Source organism: Manis pentadactyla, chromosome 4 (genome assembly GCF_030020395.1).
Source record: "Manis pentadactyla isolate mManPen7 chromosome 4, mManPen7.hap1, whole genome shotgun sequence".
In the NCBI taxonomy this organism is placed as follows: Eukaryota; Metazoa; Chordata; class Mammalia; order Pholidota; family Manidae; genus Manis; species Manis pentadactyla.
The window spans coordinates 20763341-20777971 of NC_080022.1; positions in this window are offsets into that span (position 1 = coordinate 20763341).

The window sequence follows — 14631 nt, forward strand, 5'->3', positions numbered from 1 at the left end:
TTGTTTTTCTCTGCCTGGCTTATTTCATTGAGCATAGTATCCTCTAGGTCCATCTATGTTGTTGCAAATGGCAGGATTTTTTTTCTTTTTATGGCTGAATAATATTCCACTGTGTATATGTATCACATCTTCTTTATCCATTCATCTACCGATGGACACTTAAGGTTGCTTCCATATCTTGGCTATTGTAAATAGTGTGACAATAAACATAGGGGTGCATTTATCTTTTCGATTCAGGGATTTTGTTTTCTTCAGGTAAATTCCTAGAAGTGGGATTACTGGATCAAATGGTATTTCTATTTTAAGCTTTTTGAGGAACATCCATACTGCTTTCCATGGCAGTTGCACCAATTGACATTCCCACCAACAGTGTAGGAGGGTTCTCATTTCTCTGCATCCTCGCCACTGTTAGTTATTTCTTGTCTTTTGGATGGTGGCCATTCTAACTGGTGTGAGGTGATATCTCATTGTGGTTTTGACTTACATTTCCCTGATGATTAGCGATGTGGAAGCATCTTTTCATGTGCCTATTGGCCATTTGTATTTCTTCTTTGTAGAAATGTCTGTTCAGTTTCTCTGCCCATTTTTTAATTGGGTTATTTGTTATTTGGGTGTTGAGGAGTATGAGCTCTTTATATATTTTCGGTGTTAGCCCCTTATCAGATGAGTCATTTCCGAATATATTCTCCCATACTGTAGGATGCCTTTTTTTTTTCTGCTGATGGTGTCCTTTGCTGTAGAGAAGCTTTTTAATTTGATGTAGTCCCACTTGTTCATTTTCTATTTTGTTTCCCTTGCCCAAGGAGATGCATCCAGGAAAAAATTGCCCCATGCTTATACTCAAGAGATTTTTCCCTATGTTTTCTTCTAAGAGTTTTATGGTTTCATGACTTACATTCAGGTCTTTGATCCATTTTGAGTTTACTTTTGTGTATGGAGTTAGACAATAATCCAGTTTCATTCTCTTACACATAGCTGTCCAGTTTTCCCAACATTAGTTGTTGAAGAGGTTGTCTTTTCCCCATTGTATTTTCATGGCTCCTTTATCTTATAATAATTGACCATATATGCGTGTGTTTGTATCTGGGCTCTTTATTCTGTTCCATTGATCTATGGATCTGTTCCTGTGCCGGTACTAGACTGTTTGATTACTGTAGCTGATGGGTTTTTTTAAGGTTAACACTAGAATAGTCAGATTCATAGAGACAGAAAGAATAGTGGTTTCCAGTTGCTGGGGGAAGGGGTGAATGGGGAATTGTTATTTTATGGGCTTACAGAATTTCAGTTTGGGAAGATGAAAAAGTTCTGGGGACAGATCCTGGTGATGGTTCCACAATAATGTAAATGTAGTTACTACTACTACTGAATTGTACATTTTAAAGTGTTTAAAATGGTAAATTTTCTGTTTTGGATATTTCAACACAATTTTTAAAGGGGAAACCTCACTCTGGTGTTTACTGAGTACATAGCACATATGAGGTACATGCATTACCTCTGCTAAATGCCTAAGATGCTTATCTCCCAATATTTTTGATCTGTCATTTTAACCACCAACATCATTTGCCTCCACTTTATAAATGCACATATTTTAATCAGAACTGTCCCAACACTGATGATTTTCAGTAGAATTAATTCCCTGTTCAACCTTCTGGACAGTGAGATTTAGCTATTTCTAATTGTTTCTATTTTTTATTTTACTGAAATCATTTTTATGTGAATCAATTCTTTTGTGAGTAAACTTTATAATGAACATATAATTCATTATTCAAATTTTATCCATACTTAATTTTACAAATTTTTCACATCCACCACTGTAGATTTACTGTTGCTCATTCCTTCTGTCAAGTACAATTTGATTCAGGGGATTTTTGTGGTTTTTCAGTGTTATGCACAACATGGGGAAAGACGAAGAAGTTTAGTCCAGTTGAAATTATACGATCTGGGTCTTCAAACATTTCATTCTTGAATCAGGACTCAAGACTAACTCATGTGGTCCAAGGAGATGGTCGGCAGGCCACAGATGAGCTGCTTTTTTGTTGGGTCTGTAAGACTTTTAAGCTCGCTTTCTTTTTCCTTCTTTCTTTGTCTGTAAAATCTCTCTCATAGATTTTGGGTTTTTTGCAACCTGATGTCTCTCCTCAAAATCATGGGCTTTCAGTCTCACTTGGACAATTTTTTTTTTGAGAGGGCATCTCTCATATTTATTGATCAAATGGTTGTTAACAACAATAAAATTCTATATAGGGGACTCAATGCACAATCATTAATCCACCCCAAGCCTAATTCTCAACAGTCTCCAATCTTCTGAAGCATAATGAACAAGTTCTTACATAGTGAATAAGTTCTTACATGGTGAACAGTGCAAGGGCAGTCATATCACAGAAACTTTCGGTTTTGATCTCACATTATGAACTATAAACAATCAAGTCAGATATGATTATTCATTTGATTTTTATACTTGGTTTATATGTGAATCCCACATTTCTCCATTATTTGTTTTTTTAATAAAATGCTGAAGTGGTAGGTAGATGCAAGATAAAGGTAGAAAACATAATTTAGTGCTGTAAGAGGGCAAATGTAGATGATCAGGTGTGTGCCTATAGACTAAGTATTAATCCAAGCTAGACAAGGGCAACAAAACATCGATGGATGCAGAAGATTTCTCTCAAAACAGGGGGGGGTGAGGTTCTGAGCCTCACCTCTGTTGATCCCCAATTTCTCACCTGATGGCCCCCCTGCGACTGTGCCTGTCTTAGGTTGTTCCTCCCTTGAGGAATCTTACCCGTCTCTGGCTAACCATTCATCTTCCGGGGCCATACAGGGAAATGTAAAGTTGGTAAGTGAGAGAGAAGCAATATTCTTTGAAAAGGTTAGCTTTTTACTTCTTTGCAGATTTATGCCCTGTGGCTTCTATGCCCAGCACTTGTCTTGAGGTATCTTTACCACTTGGAAGGATTATGATACTTGGTAATTTTCTATATGAGGCACGAATTCTACTAAAGGGTTGTAATCAGGAAGGAAGAAGAAAAGCTATAGAAGTAGCAGACGGAAGAAAACATGGGAAGATTGATTATTTCTTTGACATATCTTCTTGTAGTGTAACATAAGTGTGTATAGGTTTTAAATTACTAATTAAATTGCGTGCACACATTAACATAATAGGAATACAGCTACATAACAAAAGCAGACCTACAATTGCCAGCCATATCCAGTGAAACCAAGAAAACCGGTTAGGTACCCTAGGCATTTGTGAAAACTTATCAATGATATGATGGATATTGTCTAACTGAATTTGAATAGTTTGAGAAAAATCAGACAAATTAAAACAACACATTCCAGGGAACTGTTCACATCCTATATGTTCTTTTAACAGTAGATAGTCTATAGTCACACGATTTTGGGGCACTGCAACTTGCACTTCTTCTAATTTTTGGTTGACTTCCAACAGTATAGATCCAGTCAAATTTGTTGTTTTACTGTATGCACAGGCCAGCTTAGATATCTCCCTCTTCATTCCAATGGCAAGTCCAGGATCCGGTGGGATGAATGCGGCTACAACTGCAACAGCGCCAGTTGAAGTTTTTTGATGATCATCTTCTGGAATGACTCTTCCAGAGGATGTTGATGTTGGAAGTTCTTCTTCATATTGTATCTTAATTCATTTTCTGGGTAGCCAAATTAGGCTTTGATCCTCTGTATAAACACAAACAAACCCTTTGCCCACACTTTGATATGACCTTTATACCATTGTGAAGAACCTATTGGAGACCACCACACAGGAACCCCTTCGCGAGGCGCTGGGTTCTCACAGGTGTGGATGTAGTCTGGCTGTTGTCCTGTGTCTTCTGGTCTCTCTTTTAGGAAGAGTTGTCTTTGTTGTATTTTCAAAAATATATGTGGTTTTGGGAGATTTCTGCTGCTCTACTCATGCTGCCATCTTGGCTCCGCCCCACATTCGTTCACTTGGACAATTTTATCTTGTTTTACATTTTATTTTATTTATTTTGATGAAAAGGAAAGATTGCTTTATTCAGGAGACTGGCAACCTGGGAAGATGGCAGACTAACATCCGGAAAACATCTATGTGCCGTTCAGAGAGAGTTTTAAAAGGAGACTTCATGCAGACAGGAGGGGGATATGTGCAGAAAAGACAGCTAATCGGTGGCTCGTGGGCAGCCTTGCTGGTGCCAAGGAGGCTGTGTGCTTTAAAACTGCCTCGGGAAAGCAACATCCTTATCTGTGATTTCCAGGGGGATCCAAGTGAAATTCTTGAAACTTACAACAGTCTGGTTAGAGGTTTTGTTGTGGGAAATCCAATCTGGGGAGCTCTCCCTGGATGCCAGGTGAGACCTCAGCCCAGAAGAGGGTTCTTAACTCTATATCTAGAAAGAATTCATGAACAGGTCGAGCAAGTGCAAGAAAAGAGTAGTTCAATAAAGCAAAGTACGCACTCAAGGAGGGAATGTGGGCATGCTCGAGAGATGAGCAACCTCCACAGCATTTTAGAACCTGTTGTCCTGTTTGATACATTGATGGGGACTTTTGCAATTTTGAAAATTCATGTATTCCTATTAATATATTGTTTTGTTATATTCATAGGACCCCCTGAAACCTTCCCTTCCTAGAAAAGGAATTGAGTCTGTGGAGTTAGCAGGACTCCAGGATGGTTGGCAAATTCGTTTGGAACACTGTTGTCCTCTCCTTCCACTTGGTTATGGTGTGGTAACAGTCCAGCCCATCAACCTTTCTTATTCCTCCCACTGTTCCCATTGTCTGGGACTGTTTGACTTCTCACATGTCTGTGAGTTGCTTTCCTTACCCAGGTGAGAAAAGTAAGTGTGTATAAACAGACATCTAATTAATTAAAGAAGCAAAGGACCCATATGTATTAACATTGCTTATTCAAATTAAAAATTAAACATATCCTGTAATAGTCACCATTCTTGCCCATTTTAACTAGGTTTTTCTGTTCTTTTTCTATTTGGATTATCGTCACGAACTCACGGCCTTTCACAGGGTCATTTTGAAGGCAGCAATGCTGTGGGCCTGAATCAAGAAGGAAGGAGCGGGAAAGAGAGGGACAGAGAAAGCAGAAGTCATTTAACAGTGATTTATCAGTAACATGATAAAGTAATTATCACATTAATTACAGATGCTGCAGTTGCTACATCTTAGCCAGTAAGAGGTTGGTCCCTTTGTCTGATCGGTGCTGCTGACGTTCTTTAAAGCCTTCTGGCTTCTTGGCAAGAGGAAGATGTTCCAAATTCATCCAGCCTGATTTTTTTCCCTCCGTGGTGGATTCAGCGCCCCTCCTTAGAGAGGAGAATGGTACACATGAGCCTTATGAGAGCTGCCGAGGGGCGGGGGCTGCTGCTCTTAGAGCCCTCTTACTGGCCACTCAGCAAGGAAAAGATTTATTAAGGTTAAGGTTTTATATTTACTTTTTCAATTTAACATAGCATGCTACTGCACCTTATACTTATTACACTGACAGATAATATGGGATTTCTTTTTTATATCTTAGAACAAAGGACATTAGAGTGGCAAAGACCCAGGATCCAGGTGTGCTTCTGGGTAAAAGGGGCAGGGTCAAAAGGTACTATTTTATTTGCTTAAACTTCCCAACAACCAAATGAAATCACTACTATTGTTGTCCCCATTTTACAGATGGGGAAACTGAGCTTCCCAACCTTTTCCACAACATAGGCACATTTAGAAAGCAGTGCTTGTGTGGATTAAACACATCAGGCTAGCAGGGGCCAAAGGTGCAGAGTGACCAGCAGTCCCTGTTTCCCCAGGATTTTCTGGGTTTAAAACTGAAAATGCCTTGTCTTGGGAACCCCTCCAGTTCCACTCAAATCAAGATGATTAGTCTCCCTACACAGGTATCCGGCCAGGGGTCTGGCTGCCCCAAGCACAGCCTGCTTGGCTGACCTATGGACGAACATGTCCTTGCTCCAGTAACCTTTCAGTGGTGCATCAGTGTGCCTGGCCATTCCAGGTGAGACTGAGTAATCAGATTGAGGCCACACGGCGAGTGAAGTGAGCAGCTGGGATGGAACCCAGGTCTGTGTGACTTCTGAGTGCAACTCTTAACCATGATGCTTTGTACTCCCCTGTGTCTCTTTTTGGCCCACCCCCCGCCTCTTATCAGCATTCTTTTTCCTGGAACACTCAGTACTTTGATTGTTGTGCTATCAAACAGAGAAGAGGGAGCTTATGCTCACTTTTCTCACTTTGTACTTTTAAAGATTGCCCCAGAAAGAGGAAGTGTATCCAAGGGGATGGATGCTAAGAGAGACACGTACTGTCACAGTGCCCAATCTGGATGTCATGCTAAGAATTTCCCCCGTAGCCCTGGGGAGCCACTGAAAGTTTTGGAGCAGGGAGTTCCATGATCATTGGCAAGCTTTGAGGTGATCTCACTGGCAGAGTGAGGGAGCATGGACAGGCAAGGAGTGCCCAAGACTGGAGGCAGGGGAATCTGTTAGGAGGCTGGGGAAACAGGCGAGGTAGCAATGATGTGGGCCTGAGCCAAGGCGGAGGGAGTGGGAAAGAGAGGGACAGAGAAAGCAGAAGTCATAGGAAAAGGGAAGGCTTCATATATCTTTAATTTATTAATTTTCTATTCATCCAATCAGTCTTATTTACTCTATTCATTTATTCAACAAATATATCTATTTAGTGCCAAGAGCTATGCTAACCCTGAACTGACTCTAGTTTTGAATCTGGATGACAAGGAGAAATAGATGAGGAACTCAGGGGCAGAAGCAGGCTTGTTCACTTAAGATTTGAACACGCTGAGTTTGTCAGTTACGGCCAGCTTAAAAAGTTCTCTCTGGGATCTTTAAGGATCAGCCATCATATAAAGCCCAGCTTAGAGAAGATACAATTTATATGATATACTTTCAGGCAGTCCAGGTTTCACCATTAGATATTCATTCTTTTGAATCAATGACTGCTGCTGCAAAGGGAAAATTCATGTAATTGTTCTATGGTCTTTTCATCCCCTGCTCCAGAACCTTCAGTGGTTCCCCATAACCTATAGGAAAAAGTTCAAAGTCCTTTGGAATGGCATCCAAATGGGGTACCATTACAGGTATAATTTTACAGTTCTCTGTAGGAATCTTACTAAAGCCTATATCTCTCACTAAACTATAAACTACTTTTGTTCATTATTGTATTGTCAGCACCTGGCATACTGCCTGGTACACAGAAGCTGCTTAATGAATGTGTGTTAAAGAAATGAGTGAATGAGTGAACGCACAAGAGCAACGTGTCTTTGCTTTAGAATGACTGGGGTAGATGTCAACACCCATGGATTCTATTGCAGCCCCATTCTTTTTTTTTAATATAATTTTTTAAAATATAATTTTTAAAATTAAAGTATTATTGATATACACTCTTATGACAAACAATGTGGTTACTACATTCACCCATATTATCGAGTCCCCCCGATACCCCATTGCAGTCCCTGTCCATCAGAGTAGTAAGATGTATTGCGGCCCCATTCTTGCCCTTCTTGTGTCGGCAGCCAGTCCGAAATGCCCATCTGATGGTACAGCCCAGATGCCCGGAAAGAAGGAACTGCAAAGCAGACTTCTGAGAGGAACAACCCCGCTCTCTCTCCATATTATTATGGTGTTTGGAAATGTTGTTATTGGTCACTTACACATCTAAATTGGAAAACCAAATTTAAAATACCCTGGGAGAAATGCCAGAGGCAAGACTCCCCTTTCCCCCAGAAAGGGAGGACAGAATGATAAGAGGGGGATGTGGAGAGGACATTGGAAACAAGTATCAGGATATAATAAACAGGGATCATTTGAGTGGGTTCCAGTTCCCTCTCCTCGCCCAACTCGACCCTGTAAGGAATTTCTAAATGAGTCCTAGACCTGTTGGGTCCCAAGGAAAAATAGAACAATAAAGGAAAACCAACATGTATAATGGATGGGATATTGTGTGTGAAAGGGCCTGGCATGATGGTAGAAACTCTCCCAATAGAAAAGATTATTATTGTAGATATTACTGTATATGGTTTAAAGAAACTCTAAAAAGGACATGTCCCTGCCCTCCCTGGGAAGAAAGGTGGTCCGACTGGGCCCCTATGCCTTCTGATTCATTAGTCATTATCCCCTTATCTTGCCCTGCCCCAGGTGCAACGCTTTCATCTCTATGAAACTGGGCACCTACCCAAGAATACAGTTTTCAGTTCCCGTAATTACAATCAGCCTAGTTTTGCTACACTGCTTTAATGATACACTGTTTTGATGTTTTTCTTTAAATCTGCACCTAATACTCTACACCTAGAAAAATAGACTTAGCTATACTTGTTAATCAGATGAATAGTAATCACAGTTATTTTAGAATCAATAATAAGGAAACTGCAAGTAGGGCCTAGGCCAACCAGGCGTGAGGGAACACTTTAAGAATTAAGTCATGTTTGTTCCGAAACCGCCAGGGAAACCAAGCAAGCATAAGTGCAAAAAATTAATGATTGCTAAGGTGCCAATAATCTAATCTCTAAAGATTGACCTTTATGTGAACATTTTTTCTGAAAGAATTACATGATCCAATCTTTGTGAAAGTCTATACTCAAAACATATATAACCTTGCTAAACTTCAATAAAACAGGCCAGGCTCAGCTTTGCTAGTGTCTGTGTCCTCATTCATTCAGTTGCCAATGCCGTTCATCCTTCAGGGACTCCTGGACTCGCTGGAGTTGGACTCCAGCATTCTTGGGCTAAGCCTTCTCTGGGTTTGAACCCCAGGCCAACCCCAGGGGCAGCCTGGCTTCCCAGAGGTTCTGAGTCTAGGAACAGGCAAAGGTCCTCAGCACCTGAGAGCTGCCATCCATGCCCCCAAGGGGTTTGCTCCAGAGTGTTTGTTTTACATGCACTGATGAGGTGTTGGGACCGAAAGAGCTACAGCAGAAACATGAAGAATGCTTGCCTCTTATCTGCTTTTATAGACATGCTTTTCTCCTTAGAGTAATGGGGATTTTCAGGAGATTACAGTAGCCAAGAATTAAATGAATGCTTTGGGTAATTTGAAGAAAAGTGGTTGTTTTGTACTTAAGAAGGCAAATCCCAACCCTTTGGATTTCTCGGCCTCACTTATCTTTTCCGGCAAACCCAGGATCTGCAGGTCTGGCTGGGCCCAGGAAGAACCCAGTATTGTTTAAGTCACTGACTCCTGGCAAAGGGTTGAGTGGGGGCTGAAATCCCCCCTGGCTTCTCTCTGACTCCCGACTGTATGTGTCTGGGGTGGAGGTACCTTTTTTTAATTCTAACAAAGGCCTAGAGGGCTGCCTTTACAATTTGCTCAGAAATACCTTCTGGGTTAGTGGTGGTGATTGAAAGGGATAGAGGGAATAGATGAAAGAAAAGAGGGGATGCGACCTCAACCGTCCAAGCAGGTTTACTGCTGAACCTGAGAGGGCCCCCTCTGTCCTGGCCGGCAGAACAAAGGAAGGAGAATCTCTAACAGGTCAAGAGGCTTTTTATGGCCAGGGTTTTTGGCGGGCTCTTTGAGGGGAGGGGCCAGGGGAAAGGTGGGCTTGTGGCTTGCTGACGTGCCCTCTGGAGGATGCTTGTAGTCTAGGTAAGATGACACCTAGGTCTCTCTGAGATGGTGGGTGGGCTTATTCAAAAGGCGGTCCTCAGATCCAGAATCTATCAGTGATCATGACAGCACTATCTAGGACTTTCTAGAGATATTGACCAAAAAGCTGAGGTATGTTTTAAAAAGAAGCCCCTTGTTAAAAAGAAAACCACAGGCCCAAATATGGAATCACTCATGTTAATGGCCCTAAGTCTAAGACTTACTACCTAACCTAACTATAGTTTTAGCACACACACCCCACACACACCTCCAGGGATATAACTTTTAACCAGTAAACATGGAAATTCCTGGTCAGTGCTAGGAAATTTACTGATGTACCCCTTCCCCATAGGAGGGTGACCTTGCCTAAAGCAATGAATTCTGTTAGTATTTTCCTTTTTCCCACTATCTTTAAAAGTCTTTCCTTTTCTGCAGCTCAGTGGAGCTCCCCTCTACTTGCTAGATGGGATGCTGCCTGATTCATTAATCAATTAATAAAGCCGACTGGATCTACAAATTTACCCGGCTGAATTTTTTTTTTTTTGTTATTTAATACACTGCATCCAGCCGAAAGCTGAGCGAGACTCTAGCACCTGCTCAGATGGGTTTATAAGGAGCTCCTGTTCCCCCTCTTCCTGGGGGGTGTGAAGCCCAAAAGGATGAGACGGAGTCGGTGTATGGAGAGACAGGACACGAAGTCAGATGGAGGTGGTCTCTCAACAAAGTGCTGATGACAGCTTTATTTATACCATTTTGCACAAGGATATGATTATTTTTTATTATTCTGATGATTAATTAGTATAGGCAGTTGGTTAATAAGTATAGGCAAGCTTTTTTCTTTCTTCTCCTTTCTAATCTATTCATGGTTGGTCAAGCGTTAGACAGGTGATTGTTTTTCTGTTCCTTGACCGAAACTTTTCCTATCAACATGTACTCTATTGTATTTTACGTTTCTATGCAACGCAGTTTTTAAGTAGTGCATGTGACCGTAGGAGCCTGCAGTATGTAGCAGCGACTATGGAGTCTATCAGCTCAGGGTGAAATACAGGTCACCTAGTGCCACAGTTAGCTAGGATTCTTTCCCACAAAAATATTCTTAGAGGCTTTAATAAATTTATAATCAATCTAAAATCATAAACTCATATCTTCACTTTATACCCCTTTATAGGGCACAGTAGGCAGCAAACTAAATTTCCCCTTCTTATCTACATTTCTCTTTCTTCTGTGTGGATACTAAATCTCCCTGACATATAATACACAGGTCTCCATGACTCCACTACTGCAGGGACTAAACAAGTTCTTACATGGTGAACAATGCAAGGGCATTCATATCATAGAAACTGTTTCTATTTTAACTACAAATCTTAAACTATAAACAATCACATCAAATATAATGTATGATTATTCATTTGATTTTTATACTTTATATGTGAATCTGATAAAATGTTAATGTAGTAGGTAAATGCAAGATATAGATAGAAAGCATGATTTAGAACTGTAAGAAGGCAGGTGTAGATGATCAGGTTTGTGCCTACAGACCAGCTCTTAATCCAAGCTGAACAAGGGCAACAAAACATCGACGGATGCAGAAGATTTCTCTCAAAACAGGGGGGGTGAGGTTCTAAGCCTCACCTCTGTTGGCCCCCTTCTTCTCACCTGATGGCCCCCCTGCGACTGTGCCTGTCTTAGGTTGCTCCTCCCTTGAGGAATCTTACCCGTCTCTGGCTAACCAGTCATTTTATGGGGCCATACAGGGAGATGTAAAGCTGGTAAGTGAGAGAGAAGTAATATTCTTTGAAAAGGTTAGTTTTTCACTTCTTTGCAGATTTATGCTCCATGGCTTCTATGCCCAGCACTTATTTTGAGGTATCTTTACTTCTTGGAAAATTATGGTACTTGGTAATTTCACGTATGAGGCACAAATTCTAGTAAAGGGCTGTAATTAGGAAAGAAGAAAAACAAACTATAGAAATAGTAGAGGGAAGAAAACATGAGATGATTGATTAAGTGTCAACAGGGTTATTCTGTTCAATATTTTCTCATGACTCTATTTCTAGAAAACTTTCCATTACTAGTTTCACTAGCATTGTAAACAAGGGGGGCATTCTCAGTGAAAATGGGGTGGTCAATGTTTGACTAACTAACAGCAGGTTTCGGTACTTTATGCCAAGATCCCCATCTGGCCCGTGCGTGTTCCATTCTTCAGGAGCACTGTCCTGAAAAGCTTCTGGGAAGTTTAAGTTCTCATCTTTTCCACACTGCTCAGCAAAGCTTAGCTTAGCCCTTGGAAACAATGCAAGCAAAGACAAAGTCAATAGTATAATGGAGAATAACAAAATCAAGGTGGGTAATAGGGGGAGCCAGCTGCGAAGGCCCCTGATTTGGGGGGGTCCTCCTCCAGCCTGAGCTTTGCTACACAGCTTGAGTAGCATGGCTCGTGGCACCTCTGAACTCTCCCTCTTGTTCCAATTTCAAGCCTAATCATTGCCAAGTCCCTGCTCAGCCCTCAGGGAGCTGCCTCCCCTCGACTCCTCGCCTGCTGCCCTTCCCCACCAGTCCCATGGGTTACCCACCAAGTGTACCCCATGTGCCCTAGAGACCTTCCAGAAGTTTTGAATCAGGCCACGGGCTCAGCTGTGAGCAGAGCCCACTGCCTTATTTTGTTTAATCAATAGCAGTGGGTCTCTGAGCCCTCTTCCCTCTCACTGGTAGAAAATTCAGTCTTGTTGGCTATTCGGATGCCCTCCTCCCCTTGTGGTGGCCCAAGGCCCTGAGCCCAGGCTAGGCCTTGGTCTTCAGTTGTTTGTGACTAAGTTTGTAAAGTCTGGAGGTTCTGTGGCAACTCTGCCCCTGGGGCTTTGCCAGGCTGCAAACCTTGTTGAGTCATTTGTGTAATGTCCTTCTCTTCTGCTGAAGGTAAGCTCCCTGAGAGCAGAGGCTTTGTTTCATCCACCATTGTGTTCCAGGACCCAGAAGCTAATAGACATCCATTAGACATAGACATCAGTATTTACTGAACCCAAGTAAATGTCCCGTGATTTTAAGTTGGAAGACCTGCTCCCTCCTGGAGATAGTCTGGAGGTGTTTGGAACCCAGCATTCTCTGTCTGCTGCCCTGTCTGGGCCAGCATCCCCTCTCTTCCAGGTGTTTCCCTTCCCCCTTCCGCTCTCCATTCCGGGAGGTCAGAGGAGGGTGTCCTCTGAGTCCTGAGGCAGTGTCTTCCAGAAGCTGTGGCATCCTACCCAGGGGAAGGGATTTTTGCTACCTGCTTAGGCGGGTTTTAAAAGATACAAGACTGGAAATGAGCATATCAACCAATTCCCAGCCACAGTCTACTTAATTCCTCCTGCGATATAATAACTCATAAGAAATACATATTTGGTCATTCAGATGACCAAATATTTATTTCCCAGGTATATTTGGTCCTCATCCATGATTCCTGAAAATACTTCAGTGCCTTAAAGGTGAAATGAGTTTCTTGTCATGTTAATGAGAGACTTGGGACCCCACCCAAGGCTGGAGGTTGATCAGCCAGTGGCCCATGATAAGTCAATCATGACATGGAAAGGAGCCCTCACAAAAACCCCTGAGAAGAGCTAGTCACTCTCTTGGATCCTTCTCTGCTGGAGAGAACTTCCGCTTTTGGGGACCAGAACGCCTCCACGTGCCACCGAGCCAGGCCCCCAAGCTCCACGAGGATAGAAGCTCCTCTATTTGGGACCTTGACCTATGTCTCTCTTCCTCTGGCTGTTAACTTATATACTTCATGGTATCCTTTATTTTTTAATTTTTAAATTTTAAAAAAATTTTACTGTGAAATATACATTCAGGGGTATAAAATAGAGATGTATTGCTTTAAAAAATAAAAAATATTTATAATGTGAACAACTGTGAATCACCAGCAGGTTAAGGAAAAACACAGAGCTCCCATGAGCCCCTACCCAGTTACAACTCCTCCCATCCCCTGAGGGAACTGCCTCTCTGACTTCTGTGACACTAATTTCCTTGCTTGTCTTTTCTTTATAGTTTGGCCTCTCATGTATGTATCACCAACACTTTATTATAATTTCATTTTCCCTGCTTTCAAGTTTATTGAATAGAATAATACTGTGTGTCCTGTTTTGTGTCTGGCTTCTTTCATTCAACATTGTGTGTGTGAGATTTATCCATGTGGTTGTATGTATCAATAGTTCATTCCTTTTTCATTGCTATATAGTATTCTATTTTTTATTATTTATTATTTTTATTTCTTTAAATTTTTGTATCATTAATCTACAATTACACGAAGAACATTATGTTTACTAGGCTCCCCCCTTCACATGGTATCCTTTATTAAACTGGTAAAGCTAAGTGTTTTCCTGAGGTTTGTGAGCAGCTCTAGCAAATTAACCCAGCCTAAGGGGGAGGCTGTGGGAACCTCCAGTCTGTAGCTGGTACGTCAGAGGCACAGGGAACCGCCTGGGGCTTGTGACCGGCATCTGGAGTGGGGGGTGGAGGGCAGTCTTGTAGGATGGAGCCCTTAACCTGGGGAATCCGGTGCTGTCTCTGGGCCAATAGTGTCAGAATTGAGTTCTTGGACACTGTGCTGGTGTTCAAGAATTGCTTGGTGTTGTCTGTGGGAAAAAACACACCTCCCAGTTAACTAGCTGCCAATTCCTTAGTGTAGACCCTCACCACTTTTCACCAGGACTTCTCTGCCTCAGTGTCCTTGCCGCTCTCCCCCTAGGCCCATCTGCCACAGAACCAGGGCGGTCTCTCTGATGCACTAACTGGGTTTGTCTTTCCTCTAGTGAAAACCCTTCCAAGGCTCCTCGCAGCTCTCAGCTCAACACCTGAGTGGCCGGTTCCCACCACTTCCCTGGCTCAGGGTCCCGAGCCCCAGCATCATCCCGCACAGCTCCCTGGGGTGATTCAATACCTCTGACTCAACAGGGGCTGCTCCTTCTGCCTGGGGTGCCCTCTGCCCCACTGTACCCTCTGGCTAACTCCTACTTGTAATCAGATTAAGCTGGTGGGATAACCAATTAC